The sequence below is a fragment of the Mus musculus genome, chromosome 2, assembly GCF_000001635.26.
Source record: "Mus musculus strain C57BL/6J chromosome 2, GRCm38.p6 C57BL/6J".
NCBI lineage: Eukaryota > Metazoa > Chordata > Mammalia > Rodentia > Muridae > Mus > Mus musculus.
Window position 1 is genome coordinate 141,671,602 of NC_000068.7, and position 26,040 is coordinate 141,697,641.

At 37.6% G+C, this 26,040-nt stretch overlaps 1 protein-coding gene across 12 annotated transcripts in view; it reads left to right on the forward strand.

Moving 5' to 3' along the window:
* The window catches only part of Macrod2 (mono-ADP ribosylhydrolase 2), a 1,997,664-nt gene that overhangs the window by 1,276,299 nt on the left and 695,325 nt on the right, over positions 1-26,040 (forward strand). The window lies entirely within an intron of this gene.

A 26,040-nucleotide genomic window follows, 5' to 3' on the forward strand; every position in this document is an offset into this window, starting at 1 on the left:
GGCAAGGTTCTTTGCATAGTTAAAGGCAGCTAGAACCCAACACAGATCCCAACATGTGCCCCATGATTTCTCCACTGAACCCAAACGACCAGTGAAGCAAACCCTAGGAATGCATAGGATGACTTTTTCTCCCCAGGCCCCAACACACTCTTTGATTTACAATAGTGGGAACTATGCTGTCTGTAGCTGTCTTTCCCTTGGTCTCCTCTCTGCCTGTCTTAACTGTAGATTATGTCTAGTCCTGCCACACTCTCTTCCCAAACCTAGCCTCAAGGAGCAGACAGACTAATCTTCCTGTCTTGCTTATCCCTGATTCCTGTGTATTGATTTATCAAGTCCTTTAGGAGGTGAGGTGATCCATGGAGTAAGTGAGAACTTGCAGTTGACAAGGCAAGCTCGAGATATGATTCAAGATACAGGCACATGTGCTGTTTCTCAACAAGGATACATGCAGAGAATGTCTTTGGAGGACTTTATCTTTGAGCAGACATCATAGATAATCACCAAAAGAAATAGCTGCAAAACCTGCCAAGCTCTCTATTTCAGCCCTTACTAAAACAAGCGTGAGAACCAGAGGAATGAATGAATACAAGTTTGTATGCACTCAATCCTAATAATATATTGTATTATGTGTATTATAGTATATTATGCATGTAGTCTGCATGGTGCATAGTTCTATATATGTACATACACACACATGCACGCATCAGTTACAGAGATTAATAAGACCCACATTATCTGATCTCCAGCTGACTCTCTGAACTCATTTTTGACCACTCTTCATTTCAGCTATGGGAACCTCAGAGTCACAACTTCCACATGGGTCCAATATCAGATATTCTGCATATAAGATATTTACATTACAATTCGTAAGAGTACCAACATTACAGTTATGAAGTAGCAACAAAATAATTTTCTGGTTGGGGGTCACCATACCATGAGGAACTGTTTTAAAGGCTCACAGCACCTGGAAGGTTGAGAATGATTGCTCAGCCACTGTAATCTAAGATTATATAAGAAAATACAGCCTGTGCTCCCTACCAACAAGTTCACGCTTACTATAGTCAATATTTTCTCTTGGTTTTCTTGGTAGTTGTTAACTATCTAGCCTATACTAACTTACCATTTCTTCATTTACTTGTCCTCTAACTTGTAGGGTAGAAACTTCTGAGAACTGACACTATAGATTTTATGCTCGACAAAAAGTGCTTGGCATGTAGTAGGTGGTCAATAAACATTTGTTTAAAGACTAATCTCTGCAGTGGGGGAAAGCAGCACCATGTTATCTGTCAGTTAAGTAGGTGTGCTGTCCCATCCATGATAGCTCTCTGCTGTTTCCAATTGAATCTATGGGAAAAATGTGTTCTACATCCCACTAAGCATTATTTAAGTAAACATCTGTAGAGAGACGGGTACAAATTTCAAAGGCTGCACATTTTAAATATGAACAAGCAGCAATGAACCATTTGGTTAAGCAGACATTAGGAAATGTCGTCCTAATTGGTTGTTCATATAAATTTGGTCTTTTGCAATGCACATTTATTTGAGCCAGGAAATTAAACTAAACAAATAAATAAAGCCGCCAGGAGCAGAGGATCCAGTGATCCTTCCAACTGCTGTTCTTAACTCTCATTTTTTTTCCATCTCTGAAGCATTTATTTATAAGATGGAGACAGAGCCAATGTCTGAGTCCAAATCGCCCAAGGTCCAGTGATACCTCCTTTCATCAAAGCAGAGAAACTATGGGAGAACTGGCCGAGGCACCTGAGAAAATAGCTAGTGGTAACTGGAGAAGTGAATGGCAGATGAACCGTGCTGCTAGTCAATGAAAGAGAGCCAACAAACACTGAACTGTAGCAGCTGAGCGACTGCTTATGGGGTTTGGATGATGGCCCCACGGTCTAAAAGTCGGATCTAGAAAGCTTCCCAGTCATTTCAGAACAAACATCTGTTAAACCCTCCGTTGAGCTTGCTTCTCATATGTTGCCCTATAAAAAGGAAGGTATTTAATGGTGGTGAAAAACAGAATACTGGAGCTATAAAGCTGAACGCTGGGCCTCGCTGCTGGGGTGATGCATGTCGCAGATGAGTTAGTGCTTTCTGTCTTTCTAAATGCCTTGCAGGTGCTGGCCACTGCATGCAATGGTGGAACTGGTATTACAATGGCCAATGGGTCCCCTTGTCACAGTCCACAGTGTAAACAATTTTACATCTCAGAGAACTATGGGTGGACCTGTCTGCCTGTCATGTGATTGGATAACGGTGACAAGACAGCTTTTAGAAAATTCCCCGGGAATTACCCGGATCTTCCATTAGCCCCTTACTTACATGGTTCTCTCTCTCTCTCTCTCTCTCTCTCTCTCTCTCTCTCTCTCTCTCTCTCTCTCTCTCTCTCTCTCTCTCTCTTTTCCTTGAATATGTTTGCATTTCTTCTTTACTTGTTCAAACTATTCAAACTATTCAAACATCATTAGATATTTCAAGTTAGGCAATCAAGGTAGGAATCAACTTTTCTTTATAAAATGCACTTATAACTATTACTATAATATATTTTGTGTGTATATATATGTATATATACATATGTGTGTGTGTATAAAAGGGATAATGCAGATTCTGATGAAATATAGAGAATTGTTAGAAAATAATTTGGAAAATTGCATCCTTAAGAACAATGTGGTCTATTTAAAAAAGGATAAATTCCTAGACACCTATTACCTACTAAAATTAAATTAAGAAGATATAAACAACAAATTAATCATAACAACTAACAAAGTTAAAGCTTTAATAAAAACATATTACAACAAAGAAAAATCCCAGGACAAGATGGACTTCTTGCCAGATTCTATCAAACCTTTAAATAGGAGCAAAGCTAAGCTCCTCCAGCTACTCAATTAAACAGAAGGGAAGGTAACACTACCATAACTCATTCGAAGAGCTCACATCACCTTGATACCAGAAAGCTAGAAAGACCCAACAAAGAAAACTACAGTGCCGTGTTCCCAGTGAACCTATGTGTAAACATTCTCAATGTATTATTTCAAGAGTTAAAGTTTGCTTCAACATGTGCAAATCAGTCAGGGTAATTCAGCAGATAGACTTATGGGCAGAAATTGCATGATCATCTCAATTGATACAGAAAAACCTTTGACAAAGTTCAGTGCTTAGAAAATACAGTGCTCAGTCTTAAGTAGAGAAGCCAGGAAAGTGAAAGAAACAAAAACAAGTGGTGATTGAAGAAATCAAGAAAACCATTTACAGATGAGATGGTCCTACACAGAAAACGCCTCAAAGATTCCATCCAAAAAGTTCTTAGACTTTATAAATACTATTAAATATAAAGTTGACAGATAAAATTTATTAGATTTTCTCTGTACCAATAATGAGCTTGTCAAAAATTAGGGGAAAACTCCATTCGCAAGAGCTTCCAAAAATATAAAATAATTAGGATTAACTTAATCAGGGAGCTAATGGACCATTATAATGAGAACTTTTAGGACATACATGAAAGAAATGGAAGAAGATCATAGAAGTTAACATGACCACCCCATCTGTAGTCATGATAGGGAGAAAAAAATTGTGGAACAGCAATCACCAAAACCAATTTATAATTATAAGCAAGCTCCTTTAAAATTTCAATGACATTCTTCATAAAACTGGAAAAAATACTGAAAATCATATGTAATTTCAAAATACCTCAAATAACTAAAGTGATGCTTCAGAAATTATGATGCTAGAAATAATCAGAACATCTGATCTAAAATTATATTACAGAACCATAGTAAGAAAAATAGCTTGGTACTGCCACAAAACTCAACATTTGGACCAATGAAATAGAAAAGACCGAAATTCAATTTCCAGAACCCACTTAAAAGGTTCAAAAGAGAACCAACCCATAAAGCTGTCCTCTGACCTCCATATATACACAGTGATATTCATATAATCTCTAAAGTATATATAAACTCCCTCTCTCTCCCTTTCTGTCTGTCTGTCTCTCTCTGTCTCTGTCTGTCTGTCTGTCTGTCTGTCTGTCTCTCTCTCTCTCTCTCTCTCTCTCTCACTGTGTGTGCGTGTGTGTGTGTGTGTATGAGAGAGAGAGAGAGAGAGAGAGAGAATAGCCATGTAATAATTTTTTTTTTACAAAGCTGACAAAGAATACAAAGCTGGAGAAAAAAATAATTTTACAAATGATTCTTGGAAAACTAGATTTTTGTGTGTAAAAGATTCAAACTAGACCTATATCTCTCACCGTGTACATGAATCAATTCAAAATGGATCAAAAGACCCGAGACTAAAACTGCCAGTGAATATTTGGAAAAACACTTTGAGATATGGTTATAGGCAAGAAATTTCTGTAAGGAACCTCTGTAGCACGTGGAATAGTCCCAAGAATTAGCAGACAGAATTTCATGGAATTAAAAAAAAAATACTCCTGCATAGGAAATGACATAATTGAGTCAAGTAACAGCCCAATAATGAGAAAATGTTTTTGTTTTGTTTTGTTTTGCCAACTACACATCAGACAACAAATTACTATTAAGAATATCTAAAGAACTGAAAATGTAAACACACATGCAGAAATCACGTCTTTGGATCAATAAATAAGCTAATGAGCTAAATAAACAGTTTTCAGGAGAAGAAATGCAAGACGATCAATTAATAATTTGAAAATGTTGGATACCCTTAATATCAGGGGAATCCATTGAAACTGTTTTGAGATTCCACCTCACCTCAGTCAGAGGGATTGCCCACACAAAAGCAAATGACAACATATGGGGAAGGGGAAGCTCCTTCATTGCTGGTAGGTGTGTATGCTAGAGTAGTCACTATGGAAATCATATGAAGATCCTTAATAATAAATTATAAAAAACTACCCTATTTCCCAGTTATACTATTCTTGAATATATACCTATCTAGAGGTCAGCATACCACAGACATACTTGTACTTTAATATTTATTGCCAAACTATTCACAGTCACTAGGAAATTGAACTAGCATCTATTCATAGATGAGTAAATAAAACATATTATATATATATATATTATATATATATGTATATATATATATATATATAATACATATATGGAGTGGGAGATTATTCAGCCATAAAGGAAAATTATATCATGATATATTATATATTTCAGGGAAAGAACAATAGCAGAAAAGAATGGCACTTTAAATATCTCCTTTTATGTGTAGAGCCACTGTGTGTGTGTATGTGTGTCTGTGTATGTATCACAACACTAGAAAGTGAATTGAGTCATGATGAAGAAGTCTTCAGTGAGGTAGAAATAGAGAAACACTATGCACAACTCTTTTGGGGAGCTATTTATCCATGCCACTGAAATGAGCAAAAAATAACCCCCAAACAATAACAACAAAGCAATAGGTTCTCAGACTATGTGCTACATGCTGCATTCCAAGCATCAAAATTTGATTTTGTATTATGATTTTATATGTAAGGTCAAAGCCTCTGGTTTGTTTGTTGTTAAAGAGAAAATATGGAAACTGAAATAGTCCTAACATTTATTTATTCAATATGTTATTTGGTAAATCAGGTAACACACAGAGGAGCAGTTATGAACATCAAAGCTGATATGAAACAGATCATTAAAAGAAGGCTTTTATAAGAAGGTGTAACCAAGCATCCTTTTCTATTTGGAAAATGTCCTTATTCTTGCCTGAATCTCTAATACCTAATTATCTAACACCATTGACTTTTATTATGATTGGTTTTCTAATAGGTTATATTAATATTCAGTGTTTGAATATGTCTGCTTTTAGTGCACAGAAAAGCCAATATCATGACACTAATACCACATTTAATGTGATTTATTACTTTAATTTTTATGATGGCTCTTGATTGTCCTATATTTTTAATATTCACATTTTCAAGGTTCTTAGAGTTTTCCTGTTACCACTGTTTTTGCATAATTGGTATTATTTTATCTCATGCCATCTCTCTCAGGTGAATAATAGCCCATCATTATGCCTCTTTACCAGCAGTAACACTCAAGAGTTGGAGAAAGGAATGTGATTTAGTTTATTTGTGTCAAGCATGTAACTTGTGTTTACATCTATGTGCTTTTTATCTTCCTCCTTTCACCCCTCTTTCTGTCTTTTCTCCTTTGCTTCCTTCCTATCTTTCTGCCTTTTTTTTTATCTATTTCTGTCTCTGTCTTTATCTGCTTCTCTCCCTCCCTTGCCCCCTCCTTCTTCCCTCTCTCCTGTGTGTGTATGTGTTTCTCCACACTGTCCTTCCTTCCCTCCCCTCATTCTTTCCCTTCTAAAGAGCATACTAAAAGGAAATGAGTTTCTGCTGCTGCATAGAGTATGATACCTAAACTGACACGCACCGTCAGGGCAACTGTCTTCCCCCATCCCAATTCACATTGCGGAGAGGAGAGGTTGGGAAGGTGAGGCCAGGGGCAGCAGAAGCATGGATGAAAAGCAATGGGTGTTCCCATGCCATCAAGACCCCGGTCTCTAGCCTCTTCTCTCATAAAATAGTGGCATCTGTGATCCCCAGAACACTTTCTTCTGATCCTGTGGTGATAGATGAATCCTTCAGGTTCTTGACACTGATAAGCAATAAGATAAAGGCCTGGCCTTCTCACACTGCTCTAATGAGTACCATTGTACTGTACAATGTAATGTGCTCATGTGCCTATCATGAGAGTGGCTAGAGAGAGCATTTGAGCAGAAAAAAAAAACATATGAGGATGGGGGTGAACTCCAAATTTCACTTAGAACTACCTTCCTTTGCTTAACTCTCTAAACTTTCCAGGTCTGGTAGTTGTTTGTTTCTTCCTTTTCTTCCTGTTTCAGGTTATCAAACCTATCTTTGAGTTTTATCCATCTCTGAAGAGTTTCATGTTGTTTTCATTTGTTTGTCATGCATAAGGAATTCAGTGTGTCCACCTACTTCTGGATCTGTGGTTCCCCATCACTTTCTCACTCAATTGAGACTTTGTTCTTTGGTGTGGCCTCTGTCTGGAGGGCTTGCCCTTTCTCTCAGTCCTCAGTCTAATTCTAAGTTCATTATTCCTTTAATTAACTCCTTTGGTCGTGTCAGATTTTTCTCCATATCCTTTAGATCTTTTGTTGTTGATTGTTCTTGGTGGTGGTTGTTGCTGTATGAAGTACTTATAAAACTTCCTTATCTGAAAAGCCTGCCGTAGTTGCCTTTCGGTATCCTTGGTGGCTCCCTTTATTAATGAGTGCTATGGTATCTCTTCCCATATATCCCTGATTTTGATGTGTATTCCCCTTGTGTTTGTGCATGACACTTGTCCATGACCTTTACTTTGCATCACTCTCTGGTAATTTTTTTTTCACGGTGATAATGAAATTCAAAGAGAACATATCTGAGATTACTTTCTGTACAAAATGCCAACAACTAGAAATGATATGTCTAGCCTGTAGCCTTTTGATACACTATTTACAAAAGAATCTCAAAGAAGAACCTAACTCTGGTCAGCATTAGTCGAAGCAAAACTAATAAATCATCAGTACAAAAACATGATGCCATATCTGACATAAGCAATTTCTCTCTTTGATTAGAAGCATCAATTAGAACAAGAAAGGAAGACAAATACCTATAATTTGGGTCTCTTCACACTAGCATGGAGACAAAGAATGTGGTCAGACCCTGCAATAAGTTAGTTTCTTCTTTTCATTTTATTCTTCCTCAGGCTTCAGAAGACCTACTAAGTTTTTGTAACCTACCATCTTCTCCTCAGGAACTATGATATTTAGAGCATTTGGGCAGCAGAAGTGCGGGCTGATCCTGTTTCACCTCATAAATTATTCCTCTTACTGAGAAGAGTTAGAGCTTGGCAGTATTAAAAACAGATGAAGAGGCCAGATACACCCACCATTACTTGTTACAACCTCCTGTTCTTTACTATAAGCTGGAATGTCTTTTTCCACTTGGGTATTTAGAGAACATAGACTTGGGTTGTAAAAGTCACAGATTCTCATCACAGAGAGTCTCACACTATATTTCACTCTGGAATTGTTGGGTTTCTATCCAGTCACCAAATAAATACCCCTTAAGGCACCCCAGTGATCAAGATGGCCGATATTGCAATTGTGGCTTCTTTGTATACCTGGCGTCTTGTCTTTTTTGTCTTGATAGGAGAATCCTGATAAAGTAGTCTAGATTAAAGTCAATGAACATCTTGCAGATCAGATTTCATTTTCAGGGATGTGAGAGTTGAGTGAATATACACTACTACAACATGGCCAAGAAGCACTCAGTTGTTTTACCAATTGCTCTGTGACACTCTAGTACTTTCACGTTCAAGGTGCTCCCCTCCTCTAGAAAGAGAGGATATGGATTGGAAATATTCTTTTTTCTTGGTAGTATGATTTCACAGTAAACTCCTGGAGAAGATTTTATCATGCCTGTCCTTGACCGTTTCTTTTGTCTCATTCTTCTCTTCCCCATTGTGCCACCCAGTGATAGAATCTCCAAACACAAACACACAGCAGAAGTTTATGCTATAGAGAAATCAGTTGAGTTGCTGCAAAAAACAAGCTTCTGATTTTGTCTATCTGTTCTTTAAAAAAAAAAACTCTAACAAAATGCTATTTCTACCATGTACTCATTTTATTTACAATTTTCTGAATGAAAACCAATTCAATAACATGAGAAGTTTTGATGAATCAAAGAATAAATAAACAAGCACATCTACTCTTGTAATTCTTTTTAAAAATAGTATTTTAAAATTTTTCTTAAAGTATATCTTAAATCCCATAGCATATTTATTCATTCACTTACTAATCACTTAATTGATACACATTAGCATACCTTATCTGTAAAGATGATACTGTGTGAAAATTAAAAATGTTAGGTTTTAAATGTCATATATTATCTTTCAATCATTTAAATATACTGTTGAGTATGTAATCTGCTATAGGAACATGAGTAAATTCACTCACTACATTCCAATAAACTCTATTTACAAAACCAAAGAGTGGACTGTCGTTTGCTGACCCTAGATTTACTGCACTGTCTAATTGATTTGTCCTCGTGATTACCCTGGGTTCTTGGGACAGATAAACAGAACATGCTATATGCCTCGGAATGCTAAGCAATACTCCTAGAAATGATGCTGACCTCTACTTCTTCTGCCCTTCACTCTGCTTCTGTTTCACCCTGTAAATATCTTAGGCCTTGTGTGCCATCAGGGTGGGTTAAGGTTATGGAATTTCATTTTCATTCCTTGCCTTTCTGCCTCCTAGCATATCCATGGTCTGCAACCAGCCGGAGGTCATAATAAAATAATGGACCCAAAGGAGCTAATCGCTGACAGTAGCTTAATTTGTTCCTCTTTCAAGAATACTTACATATTCAAAGTGGATATTTAAGATGCACAGACATCTCCCTCGATGTATTAATTTCCTGGCAGAAAGATAGGAGAAGAAATATCCTTGGCTGAGGGAAGTTCATGATAACATGTAGAATTCTACAGAGGTGACTATAATTTTCTCCTTGTATCTAGTGGAAATGGATAACAGATACTGCTAATGCCACTGTGGTCATTAAAATGTTTTCTTCAGGTGAGAGTTGTTTTGAGCTCTTTTGCAGCCTGAATGAATGCCTTTATTTAATAGATGAGAATACTATAACTAAGGCTAGAAAACTTGATAATCACACATCAGCCTATGCAACGTGATACTCGAACACTAGTGCTGTGCAGCCTTAGAATGACCGTTTAAAAAACATGTCTTTTAATATTTAGCAATACTGAACATGGATGGAGGGACAGTTCAACATTGTTTAGTGCAGTCTTACATTAATGACAAGGAAAACGAGGCTTGGCAAACTTTTGGATTGGGGAAAGTTGCTGTGGGTTGCTACAAGTAAATTTCTACTCATGACGCTATACTTTTTCAATTTTAAAATTTTATTTGAAATATTAAACATGATCAAAGTAGAAAAAATCTCTTATGAAGTCCCCTATGAAACTGTGACATGTTACTGGATTAGATAGAAACCGTTCCATCTCCAGGAGAATACACAGAACAACAGTGGCTTCATAGAATGAATTGGATACTATTCCTACTGTTTCTGTTTTGTAAAATACTTTGAAGAGTATTTGTATTAGGTCTTCTTTGAAGGTCTGATAAAATTATGCACTAAACCCATCTGGTCCTAGGCTTTTTATGGGATACTTTTAATGACTGCCTCTATTTCTTTAGGGGTCATGGGACTTTTTAGATGGTTTATCTGATTCTGATTTAACTTTGGTATTTGTTATCTGTCTAGAAAATTATCCATTTCAACCAGATTTTCCAGTTTTGTTGAATATAGGCTTTTATAGTAGGATCTGATGATTTTTTTTTAAATTTCATCAGCTTCTGTTGTATCTTCCTTTTCATTTCTGATTTTGTTAATTTGGATACTGTCTCTGTGCCCTCTGGTTAGTCTAGCTAAGGGTTTTTCTATCTTGTTGATTTTCTCAAAGAACTGGCTCCTGGTTTTGTTGATTATTTGTATAGTTCTTTTTGTTTCTATTTGGTTGATTTCAACCCCAAGTTTGATTATGTCCTGTGGTCTACTCCTCTTGGGTGGGTTTGCTTCTTTTTGTTCTAGAGCTTTCATGTGTGCTGGTAACCTGTTAGTGTATGCTCTCTCCACTTTCTTTATGGAGGCAAGCAGAGTTAGGAGTTTTCCTCTTAGCACTGCTTTCATTGTGTCACATAAGTTTCGCTATATTGTGCCTTCATTCTCATTAAATTCTAAAAAGTCTTTAATTTCTTTCTTTATTTCTTCCTTGACCAAGTTATCATTAAGTAAGGCATTGTTCAGCTTCCATGTATATGTGAACTTCCTGTTGTTTTGTTGTTATTGAAGATGAGCCTTAGTCCATGGTGATCCTATAGGATGCATGGTATTATTTCAATCTTCTTGTATCTGTTGAGGCCTGTTTTGTGACCAATTATATGGTCAATTTTGGAGAACGTACCATGAGGTGCTGAGAAGACAGTATATTCTTTTGTTTTAGGATGAAATGTTCTATAGATATCTGTAAAACCATTTGGTCTATAACTTCTGTTAGTTTTAATGTGCTTCTGTTTAGTTTATGTTTCCATGATTTGTCCATTAATTAGAGTTGGGCATTGAAGTCTCCCACTATTATTGTGTGAGGTGCAATGTGTGCTTTGAGCTTTAGTAAAGTTTCTTTTATGAATGTAGGTGCCCTTGCATTTGGAACATAGATGTTAAGAATTGAAAGTTCTTCTTAGTAGATTTCTTTCTTTGATGAGTCTGAAGTGTCCTTGTTTATCCTTTTTGATAAGTTTTGGTTGAAAGTTGAATTTATTCTATATTAGAATGGCTACTCCAGCTTGTTTCTTGGGACAATTTCCTTGGATAATTGTTTTCCAGTCCTTTACTCTGAGAGAGTGTCTCTTTGACACTGAGGTGTGTTTCCTGTATGCAGAAAAATGCTGGATCCTGTTTAAGTATCCAGTCTGTTAGTCTATGTCTTTTTGTTGGGGAATTGAGTCTATTGATATTAAGAGATATTGAGGAATAGTGATTGTTGCTTCCTGTTATTTTTGATGTTATTTTTATGTTTGTGTGACTATCTTCCTTTGTGTTTGTTCAAAGAAGGGTACCTTCTTGCTTTTCCTATGGTGTAGTTTCTCTACTTCTGTTGGGGTTTTTCATCTATGATCCTTTGTAGGGCTGGATTTGTGGGAAAATATTGTGTAAATTTGGCTTTGTCATGGAATATCTTGGTTTCTCCATCTATGGTAATGGAGAGTTTTGCTGGGTATAGAAGCCTGGGCTGTCATTGGTGTTTTCTTATGGTCTGTATAACATCTGCTCAAGATCTTCTAGTTTTCATAGTCTCTGGTGAGAAGTCTGGTGTAATTCTGATAGGTCTGCCTTTATCTGTTACTTGACCTTTTCCCTACTATTACTTTCAATATTCTTTCTTTGTTTTGTGCATTTTGTATTTTGACTAATATGCCAAATACAAAATGGGAGGAATTTCTTTTCTGGTACAATCTATTTGGATTCTGTAGGCTTCTGGTATGTTTATGGGAATCTCTTTCTTTAGATTAGGGAAGTTTTCTTCTATAATTTTGTTGATGATATTAATGACCCTTTAATTTGGGAATCTTCACTCTCTTCTATACCCATCATCCTTAGGTTTGGTCTTCTCATTGTGTCCTGGATTTCCTGGATGTTTTGAGTTAGGAGCTTTTTGCATTTTGCATTTTCTTTGACAGTTGTGTCAATGTTTTCTATGGTATCTTCTGCACCATAGAAGACTCTCTCTTGTATTTTGTTGGTGATGCTTGCACCTATGACCTCTCATCTCTTTCCTAAATTTTCTATCTCTAGGTTTGTCTCCCTTTGTGATTTCTTTATTGTTTCTATTTCCATTTTTAGACACTGAATAGTTTTGTTCAATTCTTCACCTGTTTAGATGTGTTTTCCTGTAATTCTTTAAGGGAGTTTTGTGTTTCCTCTTTAAGGGCTTCTAGCTGTTTACCTGTGTTCTCCTGCATTTCTTCAAGGGAGTTATTTATGTGCTTTTAAAAGTCCTATATCATCATCATGAGATGTGATTTTAAATTAGAGTTCTTCTTTTCTGGTGTGTTGGTGTATCCAGAGCTCACTGTGGTGGGAGAACTAGGTTCTGATGATGCCAAGTAGCCTTGGTTTCTGTTGCTTATGTTCCTGCCCTTGCTTCTTGCCATATCATTATCTCTGGTGTTAGTTGGTCTTGCTGTCTCTGACTGTGGCTTGTTTCTCCTGCAAGCCTGTGTTTCAGTACTCCTGGGATACCAGTTATCTCTGGGAGGAATTTGGGTTTGGGGAGCTGTGGCACAGGGTCATCTCTGGGGTGCAGATGGAAACCTGGTAGGATCCTGTCCTGGGTTGTTCTTCAGTTCCTGTGTCCCGTTGGCTCTGTGCATGTCTCTCTTGGGTGAGGAATTTGAGCAGAAGTGGTGGTCTTTTCTGTGCTCACAGGTGTGTGGGAACTCCTGGGAAACCAGTTCTCTCCTGGTGTTATTTGGTATGGAGCACTGTGGCATAGGATCAGCTCTGGGTACTGTGGCACAGGATCAGCTCTTGGTGGAGGAGGAAACAGGAGGGCTCGTAATGCTATTTTTATTTTATTTGTTCCATGTGCTTGTTTGTCTTTGTGCTACCACATAGCCTTTCAACAAATGGCAATAAGGAGAACATAGGTGCATTAGAAGATTATTATTTCCTGCCAGAGTTTTGGTCTTTGTCAGTCTACAGCATGTGGGACATTTCTCTTTTCTGCTCTGCTCTTCACTAATCATGGATTCCTGGGGACACCTCATTGCCCCTTATGCACTGGGTGATTGAGTCTTCTAGAAGCAAACCCATACAAGGTGCTCAGTAGAATGGAAGAGCTGAATAGTGCATTTCTTCATTAAAATTCAACATTTAAACTTCAGCAGCTAACTATGCTGCCTCTGAATATCCCAAAGGTAATTGAAATCTCTGACAAAATGCAGTAACGCCTATTCGTAAAACAATGTAAGGAAGTTCCCAGTGGGCTGGCTGAAGGAAAGGCTTTGCCTGGGCAGCCTACTTTCCACAGAGTATTCTAATGCATTGCTAAATTAAAAACAGCTATGTTTTTAAGCCACTGACTGTCATATAGCTTGGCCTTCTGTCTTCTCTAAGGACTTGTGTGTGTTTAGCCTTTTGCACTGTAAGCACATTTCATAATAGCACTTAAAATGAAGGTGGAGTGAGAAATAAAAAAACTAATTATTTCCCATATTCTGAGCTTGCTGGCTAGTTTACATCAACTCAACACAATCTAAGGTCATCTGGGAAGAAGGAATCTTAACAACAAAAACAACAAAAACAACAAATAATAATAATAGTAATAAATAAAAATGCTTTCATAGGATTGGCCAGTTGGCAAGTATATAAGGCTCGCTCTTTCTTTCTTTCTTTCTTTCTTTCTTTCTTTCTTTCTTTCTTTCTTTCTTTCTTTCTTCCTTCCTTCCTTCCTTCCTTCCTTCCTTCCTTCCTTCCTTCCGTTCTTTCTTTTGATTATAATACAATTATATCTATCCCTTTACATTTTTTCTTCCAAACCCCCATATATACCTCCATTTCCTCCCCAAGTTGTTTATGGGTAAGGAGTTGTATCACAGCAATAGAAACCCTAACTAAAATACTGAGGATCTGAGAATTTGCCAGCTTAAGTGTGGTGATAGTATGAATGGCAATGCCCCCCCCATACACACACATACCATAGGCTCATATATTTGAGAGGAATTAGTAGCTGTGATCTTGTTGCAGTAGTGTAAGCTTGTTGAAGAAATTGTGTCACTGAGGTTGGGCTTTGAGGTGTTAAAAGCACAACCCAGGCTCAGTGGCTCTCTTCCTTACTATTGATTTCAGATCTGTATATAGAAATCTCTGCTACCGCATCTGACTGTATACCACTATGTGCCCCACCATGAGGATAATGGCTTATACCTCTGAAACTGTAAGCAAGCCCCAATTAAATGCTTTCATTTATGAAAGTTGCCATGGTCATGGTGTCTCTCCTCAGCAACAGAACACTGACTAACACAAATATCACAGAGTTAATGGAAATATGTTGTCTTGATGCATACATTTTTTTTTGGAAATCTTCTGACCAATATCTTCTCAAGAAGACTCAGTTACATACAACAAGAATTAAACAGCAAGTACTTTTTCACCAATTCCATTGCTGATAACATTTCTTTAAATGAAAAAGAATATTTGTCCTTACTATGCATAAATTGTGTGTGTAATTCTTTCTACATAGTTTAGTTTAGGAAACTCAGTGCAGAGAAAACCTAAATTTCTTTCCACAAGCAGTATACAGGCCACACAGGAAGCTCTGCTGAGTGGCTCATGCAGTGAAGCAGGAGGTCAAAATGGTAATAGGTAGCCAAGGAAACAAGGGTAATAAATATTCTATAAATCCAGACTGCAAGGTTTAGAGGAAGGTGATTTAGAAACTGAACTATTAAGAAAAATATTCTTATTAGTATTTATTTCCTACCATATCTTTTTTTCAGACATTTTATTCTATCAGCTTTTTGATTCATTGATATTTGAAAGAAGTCACTACTTTTCTGTACAGTTCAGCCAATGTGCAGTCACCTTGTTTCATTCTTTTGGTTTTTCCAGAACATATTGAAGAAAATCAGAGATCTGTGTATAGTGATGCTATAAAAACATAGTGTACTTTTAAAAGAAGAAGAGAGTTTGTTGATTCTGCAGCCAGATCTGAGTGACCATGGCCTGGGAACACAGATTCAGGTTGTGCCAAATATCTTGAAATAATTTCTTGAAAATATTACATAATTTTAACATACTTTATAACTATTACCATTGTAACTAGTGTTATTGCTATTATAATTGTGTGTGTATGTAAATGTGTGTCTATGTGTATGTATATGTTGACCTCTACATGTAGAAGTCAGAAGTCAAGAGGATAACTTCTTCTTGGAATCAGTTCTTGCCCTTATCATGTGAGTCCCAGGCATCAAACAGAGGTCTCCAGGCTTATGTGATAAAACCTTGTACCCACTCAGTCAATCTACCTCACCTGCCAGTTTTCACAATTGTTTTTATAGTATCAAAACAAAGTCAGAAATAAAAAAAGAAAACAGTTTTCATTGGTGGAGGCATAGGGTAGGTGGGTTACAGGAAACTTGCAAAACATCTGCTGTGGATCTCAGATGTTCTCCAATGAGATTCTTAGCTTGAGCTGGGGTTGATGGAAGCAGGAAATATGTTTTTATATCCCAAAATAATTTTAGTATAGTGTAGAAGGAATTTCTTGTGTATTATATGAATGCATCACCTGTCAATTAAAAGGACCATGGCCTATGGTTTAGGCAGGAAAAAGAAGGTGGCACATCCAGGAGGAAAAGGGATTTGGGGATAGAGTCAGGAAAAGCAAGATCTGCCCACGAAGATGTCAAAGACAGATGCATGATACACTGTGCATGAGCACAGTTAGCCAGCCACAAGGCAAACTGTAGATTAAAATAAATGGGTTATCTAAGTTATAATCAGTCATATTGTGTTGATAAAATACAGCTGGAATCTGAACCCAAAGCTTTTTATTCCATCTGGATTACCCTATACACTTTGACTGTATCAGGCTATTCTCAGTGTGGGTTGTGGGGTAGAGAACAGGAAAAGACAATTGGTAGTACTGGCAACCGTAGAGAGAAAAAGCTAAAGGCTGCTTTTCATTTTTTCTGATATGTGTTTAGAGGTATAGAAGTGGCACTGTGTGTGTGTGTGTGTGTGTGTGTGTGTGTGTGTGTGTGTGTGTGTGATGAATAGGCTTACTATCAGTAAAAAATTTCTCTGAATTTCAGAATGAACATCACAAAAGATCTAAGTGTCTTCTCTCTTCCTGCCTTTATGTCCTTGGTGCTGCCATGGCTTCTTAGAGACTACTGCAGTGCAAACTGCCACAAGCCAAACACTGCTTTACCTAAAGCCCCTAGAAGTCTTCTGTGCCACTTCATTAGCTACAGCTGTGCCCCAGGTCACCCAAGTGTCATGAAAGGGGTTATCTCCTTTAATGCTAGGCACATTACAATCTCCAAATAAACAGAGTTCTATTAGGCTGAAAGAGGAGTGCATATGTGATGGGCAGTACAGTTGCCACACTTCTTACAGGATCTTCAGTGTCCCCTTGTACCCTCCCAGGGGTCTCACATCAGCACATAGTGTCATCTTACTCTAGTTACTTTGTCAGGCTTCAGGGAAATGAAAACTGGTGTTCTTCAGAAGAAAGTACAAAGGAGTATTTACTGTGCAGCACACTTACTTACATTCCTCTGATGTTCTCCCAAAAGCAAAAGAAAACGAAAACATGAAATAAAATAAACACCATGCCCCTACAAGTTTCTGTTTGTGGAGACAATATCTAGCATGGAAGACTATTCAGTCCTATCATTGGCTTGCGTTCCTTCAGTGTTTCCTAAACATTGTTCTCTCTCTACATAATTATCTCCCAGGGTCTTATATAATGGTAGGCATGGTTTGTGATTTTTCTCTGTGCTATCTAGTTTAGCACAGTTAGATATGAGCAGCTCAAAGGAAAAGTTCTTTTCTCTCTGCAAAAGCAGCATTTTCACAGAGAGAAGGTTTGTTTTTAAAACAAGGTTGACTACACAATGCCATTCCAGATTTAAGTCCTGCCATTACTGGCTTTTCTTGCTCTAAAAAATGAATACTTATCGGCCATCCTATGTTGCCATCAATGGGCTATTTCAACCTAGGTAACATCAGAAGAAATTGTAACTGAGGTGGAGTTCAGTAAGATGACAGCTACTTGCTAAACAGCACTTTTTCCTCGAGGTCACCATGTCACTTACTACTTGCTGTGGTCACATGAGAAGTAGTTGTGGAAGCCAGCTGAGGGAGCAACAGGAATAGCCATAGGAGGGCGACAGACTGCCCTCTCAAAACATCTGCTTACAAAGCAGATGGGAGCTTGGGACTGGAGAAATGGTTGGGTTGTTAAGGAAGGTTCTTCCAGAGGACATGTGCTCAGTTCCCCACCCCCATGTCATGGGCTCACAACCTCCTGTAACTCCAACTCCAAGGGATCCTTGTCTTCTTTTGCCTTCAATGTGCATGCACACACAGACTATATATAACCATGCATATTAAAACAAATCTTAGAAGTAGAGAATATGAAAAGAAAATAAGTTTTCATTCACTTGGCTCTTCTGAATAGGGCTTGTCATAATTCTGCATTTTCTCTTAAATTTAAACAACAAACTCATTCAAATCAATTATAAAATATAAACAGATTTTTTCCCATGTGGGTGTGATTTCCTAGGCTGTGCTAGCCAGGCAGATGTCCCACAGTTATCTTCTGGATAGAAAACAGGGCATTTCTAAGAACAGTTGATATCCTGGTGGCTTCTTCCTTGACTCGGCTTTTTCTCAAATACCTCTTGCTTTCTAAAAATATTGACTGATCCTGTAGCTGAGCTTCTCCCAGTGTGAGACGCTTCTTCACACACAATAATGGTTCTTTAAATTCATTTTCCTATTTTGGAGTGTAGTGTTTATTATGGTGGCCACCTACCTCGCTGTCTGTCTTCAGTACCTAGCTGTGCAACTCCTCTCGGGTAGGAAGTTACTATGGATCTTTGATGGAAAGGAATCATATGTAGAAGCCGATAAGAAGGAATAGAAAGAAAAGGAGGAAAAAAGAGGCTTCTGGGAGCAGCTGGTGGTGGTGTGGGGAAAGCTCAAAAGCTCTTTGGCTCCGTATGTTCTATCCATTCATTTTGGATAGCTTCCAGTAGAGTTTCTTTGATTTTTTTTTTTAAATATAAAACATTTTCACATGTGCATCCAAACCACAATGATAGATTGGTTAACAGTATTAGAAATTCTGTTGGTAATCTCCAGGTTTTACCAGAAAGCAACCACTTAGCAGTATTCAGGCTTTATGATTATGCTCCAAGAGACAGAAAAGAGAAACAGCAATAGCCTCCTAGTTGTAGAACTCAGTATCTCCTTGCCTTCTTTGTTAGATACAGGTAGCTCTCTGAAGCTATAGTAGTGAAGTGAGGGGTAAGCTGATCCAACTAAATCTGGAGAGCATTGTGTTCTCGAGGCAGGAGCAAATCTAGCCAGAACCAAGCAGCAATCTTTCACAGGCAACCTATGGATTGATAAAATTTGTCAACAGTCTGTTCAAGGTCAAGGGCCTGTATTTGTAAGACTTAGCATGTGAATTCTTGGCAGTCCAAGTTTGGAGCCCAAGGCCTTAGAATGATCTCACATGGACCCTACTAGCTACAAGGTGCTAGGAAACCTGTGGGATATCAGTGTGGCTTTGGTATCTGCATAGTAGGGATCATATCAGCATCTATTTCATTGGATCATTGTAAGGAATGAATTGTTTAATGTATGTAAAGTAGGTGCAATAGTAGCAAGAATATAGTAGCTATGGCCACTAATAAATTACTAAGTAAGAATAACTAAGGGCTTGGAGGTTAGGTGTAGATGATATTAGGAAAGTGGCAATTATATGATCCACTAAGTAGAATTTGAAAGCTAAACAAGAGTGCCACCAGAAGGTCAGAAGCCTCTGGGAGAAGAGTCTAGATGGATGCTGAAGTGCCATTCAGCTGCTGAGGCTGGGTGCCTCAAAGGGCTGAAAACCAACCAGAACTTCATGAGATGCCCAGATGTCTGTCAGAAGCCTGCTTGTGTTCCCTATAGTTGAAATGTTTTTAACTCTTTTGAGTTGGGAGTGTTTATCTGTGTTCTGTGCTATGCCATTTTGAAGCTGTTTTTCCTGTCTTCCCTTTCATCTCCCCCTGGAGGCATTTTCTAGATCTTGGTAACCTTTGACAAAAAAAATGTAGTTCAGGCTCTCAGCAGTGGTCTAAGCCACACAGATATTAGGGGTCAGAAGAGCTCAATTAGATTTCGTCAGAGGACTTGGATGGACGGACAGTAGTGCTGTGCAGATGTCTGATTGAAGTTTCTCCAAAAGCAGGGAGGAGTTCAAAGGTCAACTTGACCATGCATATCCCTTCCACTTTATAAGATGCCTAAGGAGGAAATACTCTGACTGAAAAGAATCAGAACTGTAATAAATGCAAAGAAATTGCCCTTCACTTCCATAATTGAAAATTATAAATATTTTAAATGATAAAATTGCGAGACTCTTTTCTATTAATGTTCTGGGAATGCCTTAACTCTTCAAGGCTGTAGGTTTGTAGGATGGCTGAACAGAAAATCTTCCTTTTCATGTTTTTAAGATGAAATAGATGTCATGATTGTTTGAAAAGCTTCCAGAACCGAATGACTGCGCATGCACACAGTAATGAGGAGGAAACCCAACCAAAAGAGTTCCCAGCAGTCCTTTTGGGGGTAGGGGGTGCATGTGTAAAGATAGAGGACCAAACAATAAATATGAAAATAGACCTAACTTGACATTGTATATTTGTCCTTCTCCTTTCCTGTGCACACTTTTTCTTCCAAAGGTATAATTTGATGTCATTGAGGAAGATTTTTCTAATATACCTAGATATATCAGTCCATGTGCATGTTAAGTAGGAGATGCTTCAGTATGTATGTCAAGAGAAATGTATGAGCAATTGTTCACCAGCAATCCTGTTGTCATCTATTTCCTGTTCCTCTGACAGAATGCCTGTGGCCTTGAAATTCACAGAGAGGTATATTTGGGCTCATGCTCCAAGAGACTGGAAAATCCAAGGTGGGATGATTGCATATGTAGGAAGATCATCTGGCCATTTTATGACAAGTTAAAATGCAAGATGAGGCATGTGATAAAGAGATATAGCCATTTTGTAGCCAGCCATAATCAAAGGAACAAATGTACTTCTCAGAGAGAGACACTAAGCTCTCTTAACAAACCCATCTCCCTTCTAAGGTCCTACCTCCCAACACTATAACAAAACAATCATTGTCAACAGGAGCTTTGGAAAGGACAACACGCATTCTAACGATTACAGATCTTAAGCCAAGCCATATTAATAATGTTGTAAAAGTTGTACATTGAACCAAAATGATAGACAATGCTAATCCTAGGATGTTCTATAATTTAGCCCTTAGAATGTTTATGTATTTAATTGTATGTTTGTGTGTAAGAGATAGATACAGCTAAGCACTTTCAGGTCTCTAATACAGAAAACAAAAATGTCTCGTGATAGTTTTTAAAGATATTTCTCTGACTTTTCAGCTAAGAGTGATTGTTTGTCAGAGATCTGGACCAGGTTGTCTACAAAACTACACTTCCTTTTGTCCCTTTTGGCCTCTTGCTTGGAATCACATCACTGTGTAGGAAATGGACATAAATATTAAAGACACAATCTACATTGGCTAACAGAAACAAAGAGTCTAGACCATTAATGAATTTGATATGATGCAAAAGTAAACAGATGTTCATTTTTTCTCTTTGTATTATTTATTGCTATAATGTTTTTTATTAGATATTTTCTTCATTTACATTTCAAATGCTATCCCGAAAACACCCTATACCCTCCCTGCACCCTGTTCCCCAACCCACCCACTACTGCTTCCTGGCCCTGGCATTCCCCTGTATTAGGGCATATAAAGTTTGTAAGACCAAGGGGCCTCTCTTCCCAATGATGGCTGCCTAGGCCAACAGATGCTCATTTTTAAGCCACACATTATTTGCAATACTGGCCATAAAGAGATGTATGAAGCAAGAGAGAAACTGAATCAAAGACATTTTTTCTCCTTAAATGCTAACTTCTAGTTTTTCTCAGATAAGATACTTATTTGATGAATATAGATATTTAGAATCTTACAGGAATGTTCAGTTCTTATCACAATAACACATATTTCAGTGTTATAATTAACTAATTTTTTTAGCCTAGTCAAATTAATCCTTGAAAGTATTGCATATATATTATGTACAATCCTGATACATTTGCTTTACAATAAATCTAGGAAAATTTTTTTTGTAGTAGGTCATCTTGATAAACTGTTTAACAGAATTTTGATTTTGTACAAAATTATTCACTCACTGATGTTTGTTTCATTCTTTCCCAATAACTTATATTTTATATCACTTATTACAGTTGATGGAGAATCTAATTGGCAACATGATTTTTGTACTGTGTCAATGAAAAAATCTTTTTAAAGAAAATTGAAATTCATTAATCAATAGAAAAAATGTTTAGGAATTTTGCCTTCTGTGATGTAAAGGAGGGAGGGAGTAGGAGGCATGCAATAATTACAGGATAACTAAGCATGACAAATAGGTACGCTTTTACACTTGCCCTAGGCTCTGGTGCAAGAGATGAGCTGGATACATCTTGATTGTTGCAAAACATGCCCTTACTTGCTGGTAAAATTTTATTAAAAGTCTGTGCCATTGAAGGACCTCCCTTGCATAGAACTTCTTCTGTGTAGCACTTCATGGGCTGCACATTCACTATTAGATTCACTTGTAGGTGTCTTCTCTTCCCCAGACCTTGCTGTCCTAGCCCTGAGGCTATTTCAGTATCTACCTGGTTGTTAAGAATGTGCTTCTAAAAGACAGAAACTCTATGAGAAAAAAAATCCATAAAACATTAGTAGGAGGAATTATGTAGACATAACTCATGTTTTTCCTGTTATCTCATTTGTTTTCTGTGTATTTGGGTACGTAGAATCCAAATAGGGTCCATATGATGCATACAGTTATCATGTTTTAAATCAACCTCTATCCCAAACTTGGATTAAGGTATAGATTGCATGTAAACACAGAACATTAAGAGTCTTAAAATGATGTCCTTATCAAAATGTAGAAATTGTCCAAAATGCCAGATTTCCTTATGCATCTTTTAATTGATAAATAAGAAGTAATCTTTATTCTTTGCTGTTTTATCAGCCTCTTACTTTTATCTCCTTTTTCTCTCTCTTCTTGGCTTCTCTCTCTTCTTTGTTGTTTTGTTTGTTGAATAAACCAAATTGTTTAGAATATCTCATATTTGAAATCTTGAATGACATCCTTCTACTGTTTAACATGTTCTTCTCAATTGTCAATTGCCCAGAACTCATAGCTAATTGATTACTTATATTCAGGACATAAATTTACCAAGTCTTTCTTGGCCATGTGGAATTCACAATGTGACACGGTTTCCTCCTGTCCCTGGTGCAGAGCCAGCAGGGGTGTGGGCTTCTATGAATGTGTGTGTGTGTGTGTGTGTGTTTATGTGTGTATGTGTGTGTATTCATGTTCTTCCTACTGGTAATTTCTTCTTCCAATGTGACCAGGGAATGTTTTCTCTGCCAAAATTAATGATTCCATAATAATCAGAGACAGAACAAGTTCAGGATATGAGGGTGTCTAGTGTCTCAGCAAAATGGTAATGCTGAGACTTTCAGGACATCATCTAAAGCTGTGTGAAGGAATTCTGAAAACATTAGTTTAAAAATATATAGTTTCTCAACTATGCAAAATATAAGGCTGCACTACGAATTGTGTAAAGAGCTACATGGACCTATTAGAGCAGAGGCAGATGCACTGTGAGCCAGCTTGTCAGAAAGATACAAAGACAGGGAGATTCAAAGGCAGGCAGATTCATGAGTTCAAGGTCAGCCTGGGACAGAGAAAGTTACGCCCAGGCATGGTAGGAATGAAGATCTCAGAGAGAGAGAGATCCCACCCAGCTAGCTTATTGTCTGTGCTTTCAAAGGCAGGCAGAACTCTTGAGTTTATTTGCAATGTTTAGAAAAAAGAAAAAGAAAAAATGTACTTGCTGTCTTCTTCTAAGAAACAAGGGGCTGTATTATGTCAACACTTTGATTGAATGGATTTGTGAATAAAAGACTAGGCCTTGGTCTATCAGAGCAGAACTATCTTGATGGGTTGTTTGGAGATCTCCAGAGAAAGCTGTCTTGAGCAGGCTATCAGCCTATACCCCATGATTTGACTTCCAGTAATTCTTTTGCTACTCCCAGACACCCCTTACTCAGAACTCCTCTCTAAGCCAAGGCTTATCCTTGGCATAAATATGCAAGGACACAGATGTAATGTTCCCAAGTATATAGGTATGAATATATTTACTGAAACACATACACACACTACTTGTAACATTCCTAAAGGGCTGTATTATGTCAACACTTTTCTATGTACTGATTGTAGTACTTGTATTTTTAAAAGCCTTCCTTTCATCAGTTATTAGGTTATTCAGAATTACAACTCAATAAGAAAGTCGGAGAAACTACTTCATATTTTCCAGTTTTCAGTTTTGGAAATCATGAGTTTGTTCTTAATAATTGTCAGAGGTAACTAATAAATTTACTTTTACATATCACTAAGAAATATATGAATAGACCTAGAATTCTTTGGGACATAGTTATTCGTTACATTTTGATATCCCTTTCCTTTACTCTGTGCTACTATTGGCTAATGTAAGCCTATTCAACTTATTGACTCATAGTCACAGATATGACCACAATAGTGCCCAGTTCATTTGTCACTTTCTGTTGAGTGATGTAGCTCTAGCTTATCACATACATTTCCTGCCCCAGACTTAAGCATTTTCTCCAAAGAGTATATTAAAGGAGAAATTGTAGTACATGGGATATATGACTGTTGACATGAATAAGCAGCAGTAGAAAGAGACAACCCAAGTGTTCACAATATAGAAGACAGTAGGAAAATATTATTTGTATTGCAATGGGCAGTGGTTTTCTGTCTGGTAGAGAACTGGGTATTGGTGGGAACATTAACAGTTAGTCTTGTCAGAGGAACAAGAGTACATGGAATTCTTCAGATGGACAGAACACTGGAGAATGAGAAGGCTGCAGGTGTGTGGATAGTGTAGAGATGAAGGGATTGGCTTACACTATTGTAAAGGCAGTGTACACAAGCTGGCAGGTAGACTAGAAGGCTGGACACCTAGTGCAGAATGGAGTGGCTGTTGTAGCTCTTATCTGATGGCAGAAATACATCCTCCTCAGGGAAGTTCTGCTCTTTTCCTTTAAATAATTCAATGGATTCTTATCATTTATGGAGAATACCCAGTTCACTCAATGTCTCATCATTTAAATGTTTATCTCACCAAAATATTGCCTTCATTAGACATCTAGAGTAATAGCAACCAATTATCTGAGTACCATGTTATAGCCATGCTGCCATATAACTTAACCATCAAGCACACACACACATGCACACACACACACACACACACACACACACACACACACACACACACACAAACACACACATACACAAAGAGAGAGAAAGAGAGACAGAGACAGAGACAGTGAGTTATACAGAGAGGTGTGCATCTTCTTACAAAATTAACAATTAACCACCACAAAGTGAAATTTGGAAAGTGACTATGAATACGAAAAATTCTCTAAAATATCAATGTAGATATGGGACACAGCAACTATGTTCATATGGATAATAAATGTAACAGAAAATTAAATGTAAACTTGGACATAAAATTAATAGCAACAGTGTTTCAAAGACTAAATGTGATCAAAATGTCCATCACCTTATGAATGAAGAGAATGTGGTATATTTCTACAGGAGAATATTATTTAGCCATAAGATTAATGATGTTCTGATACATGCTACCATATGGGTAAACTCTGAACATATTGTACTCAGTAAAGGAAGCCAGATACAAGAAAGAGACATGCCATTTGACTTTATTTATATGAAAGGGGAGAACAAGCAAATCCATGAAATAGGAAATAAATTAGTGGTTATCAGAGGCCGAAGAAAGCCGAAATGGGTCATAATACTCATGGGCTTGAGGCCTCCTCTTAAAAATGTTATGGACTGAGATAGTAGTGCTGGTTGCACAACTCCAAACATGAAGATCTACTGACTTGTACACTTCAAAGTGACTAAGATGTTGGGTTTTTATGGCATATGAATTTACTTCATTTTTAAACGATATTAATGATTGGTCACAGTACTAAGCTGGTAAAACAAATAGGGCCTTCTTCTTCTCTCAACCCTCCACATCTTATCCTGGCCAGAGGGGACTCCGAGATTAACAGGTAACTATGTGAGGTTCTCAGGGAGGAAAGGGATGGTCTTGCAGATGAGAAGTTGTGTGTCATGAAAGCAAAACTCCCTACTTAAACCTTGCTGGCCTCACTTGCCCTTGCTTCTCCTGGAGTCTGAGACCTATTTCTGTCGCAGACCAGCTATCTTCTCTCCCTTCAGGAATTTTCCCTTCTATCAGAATGCTTTGCTCTCATCCTTTTTGGCTCATCTTCTAGACTGCACATCATGGCTTTTGAGAAACCCTTCCCCTCTGATCTCTATGGTTTAACATACCTACCTGTGTCTGCTCTCTTATCATCTTGCCATGTTCTGCCTATCTCTTGTCAGTTCACTTGTGTGAACTGCTTCTGGCCCCTGATATGACACGAGCACGTATTTTCTGGCGTATATTAACACATCAGTGAGGGAAAGCTGAGTGAACACAGAGAGGCTAACTGGATATCTAGACCTCCAAGGAAACATGAGAGGTGACGTTTCTCTCTTG